This window comes from Marmota marmota, unplaced genomic scaffold (assembly GCF_001458135.2).
Source record: "Marmota marmota marmota unplaced genomic scaffold, marMar, whole genome shotgun sequence".
In the NCBI taxonomy this organism is placed as follows: Eukaryota; Metazoa; Chordata; class Mammalia; order Rodentia; family Sciuridae; genus Marmota; species Marmota marmota.
The window spans coordinates 4,600,229-4,612,992 of NW_025999943.1; the positions used below are offsets into that span (position 1 = coordinate 4,600,229).

A 12,764-nucleotide genomic window follows, 5' to 3' on the forward strand; every position below is an offset into this window, starting at 1 on the left:
GTCTAGGTTATTAATAGTGTTATTGAGTTCTATAGTTTCCTTATTCAACTTTTGTTTGGAAGATCTGTCCAGTGGCGAGAGAGGTGTGTTGAAGTCTCCCATGATTATGGTATGGTGGTCTATTAGACTCTTGAACTTGAGAAGAGTTTGTTTGATGAACATAGCTGCACCATTGTTTGGGGCATAAATATTTATGGTTGTTATGTCTTGTTGGTGTATGGTTCCCTTAAGCAGTATGTAGTGTCCCTCTTTATCCCTTTTGATTAACTTTGGCTTGAAATCTATTTTATTTGATATGAGTATGGACACACCTGCTTGTTTCCGAAGTCCATATGAGTGATATGATTTTTCCCAACCTTTCACCTTCAGCCTATGTATGTCTTTTCCTATCAAATGCGTCTCCTTTAGGCAGCATATTGTTGGGTCTTGTTTTGTGATCCATTCTACTAGCCTGTGTCTCTTAATTGGTGAGTTTAAGCCATTAACATTTAGGGTTATTATTGAGATATGGATTGTTCTTCCAGCCATATTTGTTTATTTATGTTACTTATTAAAAACGTTTTAAAGAAACAAATTTCTTCTTCATGAATGCTTTCATGAGATTCACTCTTGTACATCCACAAAAAAACTAAAAAAAAAAACCTGTAAGTAAATAGCAAAAAAATCAGTAGAGTCAAGGGAAGGGAACAGGAAAGAAGAAGAGAGGTGTAATGGTTAAATGGTTAATTTGAATTGTCAACTTGATTGTATTAAGAGATGCCAATGATTAAGAGGCTTTTGGGTTTGTCTTGTCAGTGATAGTGTGTCTAGGAATAATTGGCATGTGGGATAGCCAACTGAAATAGAGACCCTCCCTAAGCATGGGTAGCCCTGTCCAAAAGGATGATGGCTTGGATGCAATAAAAGTTGGAAGAACAAGGAAGCAGCAGCAGATGAAAGCTCCATTCTTTTTGATTGGGTTCTTAATTGCTACTGCAATCAAGATATCCTCTGAGGATATCAGAATCTCACTTCTTCACTCTTCCAAATTGGACTCTGCCAATGATTCTTCAGAGAGTTTCCAGAAGCCTTCAGTCTTGGACTAGGGTAAAACCATTGATCCCTCTTGTTCTGAGGCTTCAGCCTCTTGGACTATGCAGCTTCTGGTTCTTGAAGCCCTCCAGCCTGTAGATGGCCATTGTGGACTATCCAGATTCTTGTAGCATGAGCCAACTTAATTAATCCCTTTTTTTTATAATTATAATTCCTGTTGATTCTGTTTCTCTAGAGAACCCTGACTAATACAGGTGGGAAAGGGAAAATATTGAGAACTAAATTATTGTTCTAACTTATATTCCATGCTTTTATAATTATGTCAAAATGAATCTTATTGTCATGTATAATTAAAAAGAACCAATTTAAAAAGAGGGAAAAAAGAGTGCTGTCATGTGCTCAGGGTGTGCTCAGTGGTACAACACTTGCCTGGTGTACAACATTATGGGCATTGATAAATCCCCAGCACCACCAAAAGAAAAAGAGAAAGCTGTTGGGACATACAGATGGGTGTGAAGAGTTTAATGAAGGAGAGAGAGAGAGACAGAAGGAAATTCACTGGCTGTTAGTATATGCTAAATTCAGATATATATTACCAAATCTGATACTTACCACTATTAAGTATAATTTTACCAATAAAACATTACTTTTATAACCATTAGGTATTAAACTCACTCAGCTGACAATTTTAAGAAAAACTATCTCAACACAAGATAACCCAAAGTCATGATACATACACTTTGATACACCACACTGTCTTCTCTAAATAAAAAGTATAAGCTTACATGTTCTTTTCCATTTTTTCTTTGTGATGAAAATTTTTCCTACTGTCCATTTACTAGAATTTTAACAAAATTTTCATAACCTGAGGAACATGAAGAACAGTCTTAGAATGTAATTGGTTTGCTTTCAACTCTCTGATACAAGATCTCTGATATGAAAGTGTAAGAATAAGAGCAACTCAGAAATTTTACATGGAAAATAGGTCAAAATGAGATTCAGTTAAGTAAACTGAATGAACAGGAAAAAGTGAAGTCTGACACCTGAAAAATGACATGAGGAAAATGGAGGTGACCACATATGAAATACAAGAAAAATACAATTACTACCTTTGGACATATGGGCAAAGGAGACAGCATCAGAAAATTTATTATAGAAAATTGATGCATGTAACTATATCTCTTGCATTGAATGGGAAGCAATCTAAAATCACTGGTGAATAGTTAAAAAAAAACATAAATGCCTTACCAAAATGCAAATGTGATTATATCAAAATCACTTTGAGAGTGTAAGGAAAAAATACCCAATACATCCATGTCTCGTTCACCTTGTGTTATTAGGAAATGCTTACTAGTAGGAAAAATAAGGCTTGAAGACTTTCATGGTTAACTAATAATACTTCTCTCACTTTAGCTCATAAGCTTCCTTGGAACAAAAGAATGATTTCATTGTTAACTCAGTAAAAAGAATAATTTAGCCAAGAGTCAGTTCTAGACTTTTTAAAAGAATGCAGTTAAACTCCCCTGTGAAAGCATTACCAGATAGTGACTTCTGTCATTCAGTACAGAAGTCATTTATAAATGGCATAGAAGTTCCAACTAGTCTTTCATCATTCTTAAATTTCTTCAGGTGTTCTACAAGCCTGCTAAGGAAATAGTCATTTCACCTATGGATATCTTTAAATTCCTTCTTATTTGTTTCAAAATAAAAGGCAAAATTCTTACATAAGCACAAAATGAATAGTACCAATTTGTCATCAGAATTCTTTTTACCTATTCAAATGCAACTTTTCTTCAATCCGTCTTTTATATCTCATGTTTTGATATTCAAAAATATTTTCAACAATCTGTACCATTTGTTCTCTTCTCTAATCCAGATATTCTAATTTCAGATAATTAGATATACTAAGAATTTGTTCATAACAGTTGTTACATTGTTTCTCTTTTTGGAATAATTTCTTCTATCACCTCTCTTCAAAATCCATATGTTTTTGGTCATACATTAGATATTTTCGCATAAAACAATTCATCATAATTTCTAATTCAGTTTCAAATTCTATCAAATCAAAATCCTGGTTATACTTTTAGTACACACACTACTCTAACTTCCTAGGACATATGGACAAAATACATATTGCTTACTCACAGACATCTACTATTTAGTTAGGAAAAACTTAGTTATACAGAGTTTCATTCTCTATGATTTCACTACATCTAGTTACCTTGATAATATATAGGAGAAACACTTAATGCCATTATAATTTAGGGGAGGATCTTTGGAGGAGATAATATCTAACCTGATATATGAGATAAAGGAAGAGATATATGTGATAAATATATGATATATGTGATAAAGTAGGAGAAAGCATTGTTGAACAGAGAGGGCAGAACAGAGAGACTGTTGAGAGAAAAGGTCAATGATCAGATGTGAGACTCAAGGGGAACAGGGGCAGAATCACAAGCCCTATTGTGACATATTAAGCAGTTTCTAAATACCTTCGGGAAAGCTGTGGAACCCATGAAGAAATTTTAAGCAGAACAATGTGCATTATCTAATTTGTATATTTAAACCATCATTATGAGTAATTGAATAGAATTGTTTGGAGGGTCCCATGAATTGTAGAGATCAATTCAAAGAGTCTATAGTAAATTAGGGGTAAAAAATAAAGGTCTTTAATGCACTGCAGAATGAAGATGGCGGAAGAAAAGGGTTTGGTGGTAAAATCCTATAAGGATTAAATGTATGTGAAAATGGAAAGCAGATACAACTATGCTCATGGCTTGGGCAAATATTTAGACATTTGAAAAAAAAGATTTAATGTGGTGAAGGAGCTAGTGTAAGACAATGATATGTAGAGTAAGTTTTTATTAAAACACAATGTGATTGTGGCATTCATAAATAAATTCTTCTCAATAACAGGTGAAAAACAACCAGTGTTCTGATCAAGGTTAGGTTGTTTTTGTGTGTGCCAAAAACATATTTTTTCTCTTGTTTCATGATCACTTTGTTTATCATGAATTGAAGGTAAAACTCTGAATATAATATAAAACCACAGTGAATTTTTTATGTATTTTCTTTTTTATATTTTGGAAGTATGGAGGCACTCTTCTTTGTTAAGTACTTAACAAAAATGACTCTGAATGAAATGATGAATTAATACCTGCATAGCTAATTTATTTGTCTGTAAAAATGTATCAAAGACATATATATCAAGATAAAAATACATGTATACTAAAACATACAAACACCATTAAAGCCACGAAGCTTTATATTCCTAGGCATTAGAAATTTCCAACAAGAGAAAGAGAAAAGGTTGCATTAGGTCTCATGAGGGAAGCAAATCACTTTTACCATTGCTAAAAAAAGAAAAGGTGCTTCTTTAATATAGCTAATATGTACAAATTAGTTTTATAAGAGGAGTGACTCAATACACCTTGTCACAGCTTATTACCAGTAAAGACTGATTTTTAAAGTGCTCCACAATTACCTTAAAGTTGAGCAGAATGATCAAATAGTAATAAGAAGAAAGGCAATGATACTAATAAGGGTAATAGAAAGAGGAGGAGGAGATAGAACTTTATTTTTAGCAAGCCAGGTTCAAGTTTTATCCCAAGTTATATTAGTAACATGAATGCACATTTACAAAGAGGAATATTACGATGTACATAGTGTTCTTTTCCTCCATTAGGGTGGGAGGGATTTCCAAGGACTCTGGGAATGTTAGTGAAAGACATTAAAATTCAGAAGCTTTGGGGAAACAATTCTACAGCTTAGTTTTCCTAGTTCCTTTCAGTTTTCCTCTTACTTTATGAAGCAAATAATCAGGACATATAACCCCTCACCGGTTCCTTATATTCTTTTATTGTTTCAACAACCTCTCATTATTAATCAGTGAGGCATGCATTACTCCTTGATTCTAGGGTTCTTATACAGTTACATATTATGGTTTGGGCCAGATTTTTTAATTTAATTTTTAATTTAGTTGTGACTGAATTTCTCACCTTTGCTCCAGCCCCAAGTCTCCTTTTAAATCAGCAAAGGCAGGGCTGACAGAAAGGGAATTAAGATGAGGAATGAATCCCTATTGTGCTTCTCCATAATTCATTTCCCTTTCTCGCCCTGTTGCAACCTCCAGCTAACACAGCTAAAGAACGGGGAAGGAGGGTAGGGCGCCCAGTGGAAGCTCTGTGGTGTATTCCAACAGTCCACCCAGCTCCTTGGGTCTGGATTGAGCGAGTCAGATATTTAAAAAGGAACCAGAGAATCTCTTGGTAATTTTCAAATTCATATATGAGATATAAAAATAAGCAAGCAGATTTTTATCCCTATAGATAACTAAAAATGAAATAATCAAGGTTGTGCTATGTTGCTATGTTGAAATACAAAGAAAATAAGTGTCATTTTTTTGGGGGGTGGGGGGGTTGGGAAGGGATGGATTTTACCCAGTGATCCCACTGAGCTATATCCCCAACCTTTTTTCTTTTTCTTTCTCTTTTTTTTCTTTATTTAAATATTTTATTTGAGATAAGGTTTTGCTAAATTGCTGAAGGTCTTCCTAAGCTTGCCTTGAACTTGCTTTCCTCATGCTTAAGCCTCCAGAGTAGCTGGAATTACAAGCACGTAATATATGAGTCCACTAGCATATCTAAAAGCTCCTGTACCTGTTTGTTTATACTCCCAAAAAGGTTTTAATACAAAAAAAAAGTTAGTCTGGAGGCTTATGTGTCTTCTTCAAACACACCATAATTTAGTTTACTCATAATCTTGACTGAAGATTTCCATGCATAGTCATACATTTATATTTTCAAGAGAGCTCTACAATGAATACAACAATGTACTATTTATTATTGGTTTCCCCCCAAAATGGCATCCATGTTTGTTTCCACTGCTTTTTAATTCAGAGGGTAAGCACTGTACTTGTGATATTGTAGATGGTGAAAAAACATTTTGAGGTGAATGAGCAAGTAGGTTTTGGACATAATCACTTTACAATCTTTATAAAGATTGTAAAAATTTAAAAATTTTACCTTTCTATGTAACTTGTAATATTAGCTTTGTTAAGCCTCATTCTTTTCTACTTCAGTGCAAACAATTTAAAGTTATGTTTCTTTGTACAATTTGAATTAAAGTTGTTCATTTAAATAACTTGTTTTTAGATTGGATAAAAGCAGAATATGTGCACCTCTATTTCTTTCTTGCGATATGAAAACTATTCAAAATTGCTCCCAAACTTAGTATAATACTAAGACAACTACTTTTAAAATGGTACTTTGTTTTTGAAAGTTATATCTATCTATCTATATATATATATATATATACAGATAAAATTCCTTATTCATTTCTATTTATGTACATATCTATAATTGATTATAACAATTGAATGAGAAACCTAATATTTGAAATATTAAAATTATAAATAAAGTACCTTAATTAAGTGTATCCTAAGCAATAGTCACACATAAAAAAATGCAAAACATCAAGAACACAATTTTAATTTTTTTTGGTACACATTAATTATATGGTATAATTTATTTCATTTTGGGATATTTGTATATGCATATAACATATTTTGATCAACTTCATTCCCTAATATCTCCCTTTTATCCTTTCCTCCTCCTGTACCTAAGAGTTTCCTTTCTGCTTTCATGAGATCTCTTTTTCTTTTTTATTCCCCCTTTTCATACATATGAGAAAACCTATGACTTTTATCTTTCTGAGTCTTGCTTAGTCCTCTCAAAATCTCAAAATGATGCTCTCCAGTTCTATGCATTTTCCTGAAATGATACAATTTTATTCCTGTATGACTGAATACAGCTCTATTATATATATATATATATTTTTTTTTTCATTGTCTTTTATCCATTCATCTGTTGACAGATACCTAAGATGATTCTACATCTTAGTTATTGTGAATTGTGCTGTTATAAACATCAGAATGCATGTATCTCTACAAATGTTGTCTTTAATTCTTTTGAATAAATACTGTGGAGATGTATAGCTAAATCATATGGTAGTTCAACTTTTATTTTTTGAGGCAACTGCATACTGATTTCCTCAGAGTGGCTGTACTAATTTACATTCCTACCAACAGTGTATGAGCATTCCCTTTTCCCTTGAATCCTTGCCAGTATTTATCACTATTTGTAATCTTAATGATTTTCAGTTTAACTAAAATGAGATGTAATCTCAATGTAGTTTTGATTTGTATTTTCATGATGGTTAAAGATGTTGAACATTTTTTTATATTATCTTTAGTCATCTGTAATTTTTTTTGTCCTTCCAAGTCAGATTTATTTTGCTTAACACAATGCTCTCTAATTCCCTGCAAATGATGTAATTTTGTTCTTTAAGAATGAGTTATACTACATTGTGTATTCAACATTTTCTTTATTTATTCATTTGTTGATGGACACCTAGGATGATTACCTAACTTGGGTATTGTGAATCATGCTATAAACATGGATGGATGGAGATATATATGCACACACACATTATGCAACTTCAAATCTTTCAGATAAATTCTGAGGACCGGTATAGCTGGATCATATGATAGTTCCATTTTTAGTTTTCTGAAGAAACTTCATTCTGATTTCTGTAGGGAGCGTACCAATTTACATTTCCGCCAATGGCATATAACAGTTCTTCTTTTCCCCACATTGTCACCAGCACTTATTTTTATTTGTATTCTTGATGGTTGCCTTTCTAACTGGGATGAGATTGAATTTCATTGTAGTTTTGATTTTAATTTTCTGATGGGTAAAGAAGTTGAAGATTTTTAAAAAATAACTGTTGGCCATCAATACTTTGAGAATTGTCTCTTCAGTTCACCTGCTCATATATTGAATGGGTATTTGTTTCTTTTGATATTGAGTATTGAGTTCTACGTATATTCCAGATATTAACCCCCTGTCCTTTTTGTGTAGACTATCTCTTCATGCTGTTGTAGTTTCCATTGTTTTGTGAAAGCATTTTAATTTGATGCCATCCCATTTACTGATTACTGCTATTATTTCCTGAGTTATATAAGTCCTATTTGGGAAGTCACTGTCTGTGCCTGTATTGTTGCAGTGTTTCCTCTCAGTTTTCTTGAAGTTTGCTTTCCTCTGTTTGCTAAATTTCTGGTCTTATATCTAGGTCATTGGCACATTTTTAGTTGACTTTGGCCAACAGAGTGAGAGATAGGGATTCCGTTTCATTCTTCTCCACGTGGATATCCAGTTTTCTCAGCACCATTTGTTAAAGAGACTGTCTTTTCTCCAGTGCTTTTTTTTTGATGCCTTTCTCAAGAATCAACTGATTGTAGCCTGTCTTCTATTCCATTGGCCTGTGTGCCTGTTTTTACTCATTACCTTGATGATTATCTTACTATGGCTCTATAGTATAATTTGAAGTTAGGTATTATGATGCCTCCAGTGTTTCTTAATTTGTTCAGGATTGCTTTGGCTATTCTGGTTTTTTTTTTTTGTTGTTCTTCTATATAACTGTTAGGATTGGTTTATCTAATTTTGCAAAAAATGTCATTGGGCATTGTGATGGGGACTACATAAAATCTATAGACTGTTTATTTTTTAATATGACCATTTTAACAATACTAATTCTGCTTATTTATGAACATGGAATACCTTTCCATCTTCTAGGGTATTCTTCTATTTCGTTTTTCAGCATTCTGTAATTTTCCCTGTAGAGATCTTTTACCTCCTTGCTTAGGTCTATTCCTAGATTTTTAAAAATGTATTCTAATTTGTTATATATGAAAACAGAATGTGAATCAATTCATAATACACATATAGAGCACAATTTTTCATGTCTCTGCTTGTTCACAATGTAGAGTCACACCATTTGTCTCTTCTTACCTGTACTTAGGTAATGATGTCCATCTTATTCCACTGTCTTTCTTATCCCCCATGCCCCCTCTCTTTTCCTCCCTCCCCTTTGCCCTATCTAAAGTTTGTCTATTCCTCCCATATCCCCCATCCCCCATTTTGGTGACAAAAGTCAAGAGAATGCAGCATTACCGGACTTACAGGAGTCAGACCAGACAGACATGAACACTTTGGCTCTGGATCACTCAGAATATGAATCTCTGCCTGAAAATAGAAAACAGGAGGAAATGAGTCTCAAGCAGAAAGCCAGGAAGACCCCCGGGAAGTACTTAAAAAAAAAAACATTGGAATACTGCTTATCTAGGGAGAATCTTGCTAGTGACATGTATCTCATATCGCAGATGGATAGTGATCAATATGTGCCAATTACAAACGTAGCTAACCCTGACCATATCAAAAAACTCAGTACTGATGTGGATTTAATTGTTGAAGTGCTAAGATCTTTACCTTTAGTTCAAGTGGATGAGAAGGGAGAAAAAGTAAGGCCAAATCAAAATTGTTGCATAGTAATCCTGCATGAAATCTCTGAATCTACCCCTGTGGAAGAAGTAGAAGCACTATTTAAAGGAGATAACTTACTGAAATTTATAAACTGTGAATTTGCCTATAATAATAATTGGTTTATTACATTTGAAACAGAAGCTGATGCACAGGAGGCTTACAAATACCTGTGAGAAGAAGTAAAAACTTTTCAAGGAAAGCCAATTAAGGTAACTCCATTTCCAAATACTGGATTTATAAATGGGTTTACGTCTCCAACCTTCAAACCTGCAGCATCTCCTCTGACTTCACTTAGACAGTATCCGCCTAGAAGCAGGAATCCTAGTAAATCTCATCTGCGCCATGCAATTCCTAGTGCAGAGAGAGGACCTGGACTTCTGGAAAGTCCATCAATATTTAACTTCACTGCAGATCGGTTAATTAATGGTGTTCGGAGCCCACAGACAAGGCAAACAGGGCAAACTAGAACGCGAATACAAAATCCTTCAGCTTATCCCAAGAGAGAGATTGGAACTGGGCATGTGGAGCCAAGTAGTCTTGAATCCTCTCCTTGTTTAGGGAGAGGAAGGAAAAATTCCTTCGGCTATCGGAAGAAAAGAGAGGAGAAGTTTACAAGCAGCCAGACTCAGTCTCCAACACCACCAAAGCCTCCATCACCAAGCTTTGAACTGGGACTGTCCAACTTTCCTCCATTACCTGGAGCTGCTGGCAGTTTGAAGACAGAGGACTTGTTTGAAAACAGGCTATCTAGCTTGATCATAGGACCATCAAAAGAAAGAAGCCTCAATGCAGATACAAGTACAAACACTATACCTGCAGTGGTCCCTAGAGAGCCCTCAGTGCCGGCTTCCTGTGCTGTATTAGCAACATAGGAACGAACCCCTTCCCCAGCGCATTTACCCAAGGATCCCAAGGTGGTAGAAAAGCAGAGAGAAACCCACAGCGTGGACAGACTCTCTTCTACCCTTACTACAACCGCATGTAAATCAGTGCAAGTGAAGGGAGCTGCCACTGAATTGCGAAAACCCAGTTATGCAGAGATTTGTCAGAAAAGGAGTAAAGAGCCTCCTTCCTCCCCGTTGCAACCCCCAAAAGAACAAAAGCCAAACACTGTTGGTTGTGGGAAGGAGGAAAAGAAGCTCACTGAGCCCATGGAGAGATACAGGGAGCCTTCTGCCCCCAAGTCCACTCCTGGAGCCCCCAAAGACCAGAGGAGGCAGCCGGGGCGCAGACCCTCACCCCCAGCTGTTGGGAAGTGTCTCAACAGAGAACAGAACACTCCCTTAGTGAAAACTGTATGCCTGGGAAGGGGTCGCAAAGAGCTGTATTAACCACAAACAAAACTCTTCCCACTCAGTACAAGAATGAGTCGCTGGTTAGGAGCTTGCAGTGTCTGAGAGGCTTGTGGGAAGCCGGTGGTGGCAATTGGGCTCTGAAGGTTTTTCCTAAGGAGCTGTGTGGTTTGGTGTGTGTGTTCTGAAAATAAAGTTCATTTCTTTTGACAAATGGCTCCTGAATTGTGCCCAGCCAGACTGCGGCATTCTTTGTTTTTTTGGGATTGGCTTACTTCATTTAGCACTTCTCAAAAGAAATACAGATGCTGAGATAGAATATTACTCAGCCTCTGTACTTATTTTGAGAAGTGTCTGTTTAATGCCCTTGCCCATTGATTCATTGGGCTTTTTCTTTCTTTGTTTTTTGAGTTCTTTATGTACTGTAGCGGTTGATCCTCTGTCAGAAGAGGTGACAAAGGAAGAACAAGATATTTAGAAAGAACAAGATATTTCTTTGTTTTCTTTCTGAAATGATCACTAATTGTGAAACAGAATTAAATCATGCCTGTAGGCCTAATTTATTTGATAAGTATATGCATATATATAAACACACATACATGATGTTTTCATGTTTTATTTTACTTTTATTTTCAAATACTGTGATTGAGTTTGTGATTTGTGCTCTGTGTTAAGCAGAATTGAGCTAGAATTTTAAAAAATCAATTACAAAATTGTATTGTATCACGGTAAAGCTTATAATTACATGTAATGTTATTCTGAGGAGCAAGTGTTAAAAACTGTTCTTTTCTCCATTCATAGATAACTCTGATATTCAAGCTGTAAGAATCACGTGATACACGTGTATGTATTTTATATATATATATATATATATATATATATATATAGAGAGAGAGAGAGAGAGAGAGAGACTATAGAAAACACATACATGCATACACTATCTTTATATATGTATATATTTATGTATGTATATAAATACATATATACTTATAAGATATTTATTTTTTTTCTTAGCAGAAAAGTCTTTTCCTTTTCAAAATCATTATATAGATAGTATCATACACACAAAAATTATAGTTAACATATATTTAAAATATAAAAATTATATTAATATGCACACTCATGGGCATACCACCTAGCTAGATAATTTGAACATAAAATAGTTCTTGGGAAATACTGTAGATATAGTCCTGATAATTTTTGTGAGCATCCTTTTGATGCCTTTACATTTTTTACTATATACAAATATATTTAATATAATATGATATATTTATTATAATAATATATGATGTATTTAATATAACATACAATATATAAACTTTATATAATTTGTATAAAGCTGTCATTAGTATGGTTCACTATAATATATTTTTGAGCTATGCAAGTTGTTGTGTATAATCATATATTTCTTTTTGGTAATCTCTTTGATGATTTTATGAAGATATCCCTTGTTTTATTTATCCTTTGTATGATTGATGGACAATTCCTAGGAAGAATTTCAAAATATTTAACAATAAACATCACATAAAAACTGAGGCATTAAAATGGAATCACAAGTACACCAAATTTCTGCTTTGGAAAAAAAAATAGTAACAGTCATATTAGTACATTTCTGCTGGATCCATATTATTTGTATTGCTTCCATATCTTTCCTATAAAAAATAAGGTTCTATAAATGTATCTGAACATACTTTGGAGCAAATTATAAACTATTTTTTAGATATATACCTTAGAATTCCCTAGTTGTTAAGTATGTTCAAATTTGTTTTGAATACATAATGCCAAATTGCTCAAGATGTTGTCCCAATTTACAGTATCATCAGAAACAAGTGTTAATTTTCCCTCATCCACCAACACTGGTAGTTTTATACTCTTGAAATCTGGTGAAAGTAAGAAAACCAAACAAAAACTCGCCACACCAGAGCCTTCTGAGTAAGTGTATTAAACCCAGAGATCATGAAATCACACTTGATCTGAGAATAGGGGATAGGATTGTGGGAGGATCAGCTTGTTCTTCATGGTGAAGAACAGCATTTAACCATCTGACTGGCTAGTG

At 34.2% G+C, this 12,764-nt stretch overlaps 1 pseudogene; it reads left to right on the top strand.

The window, feature by feature from the left end:
• The first annotated feature begins 7,339 nt into the window (after nt 1–7,339).
• LOC107153738 lies at nt 7,340–10,747 on the top strand (annotated as a pseudogene).
• The last annotated feature ends 2,017 nt before the right edge of the window (nt 10,748–12,764 follow it).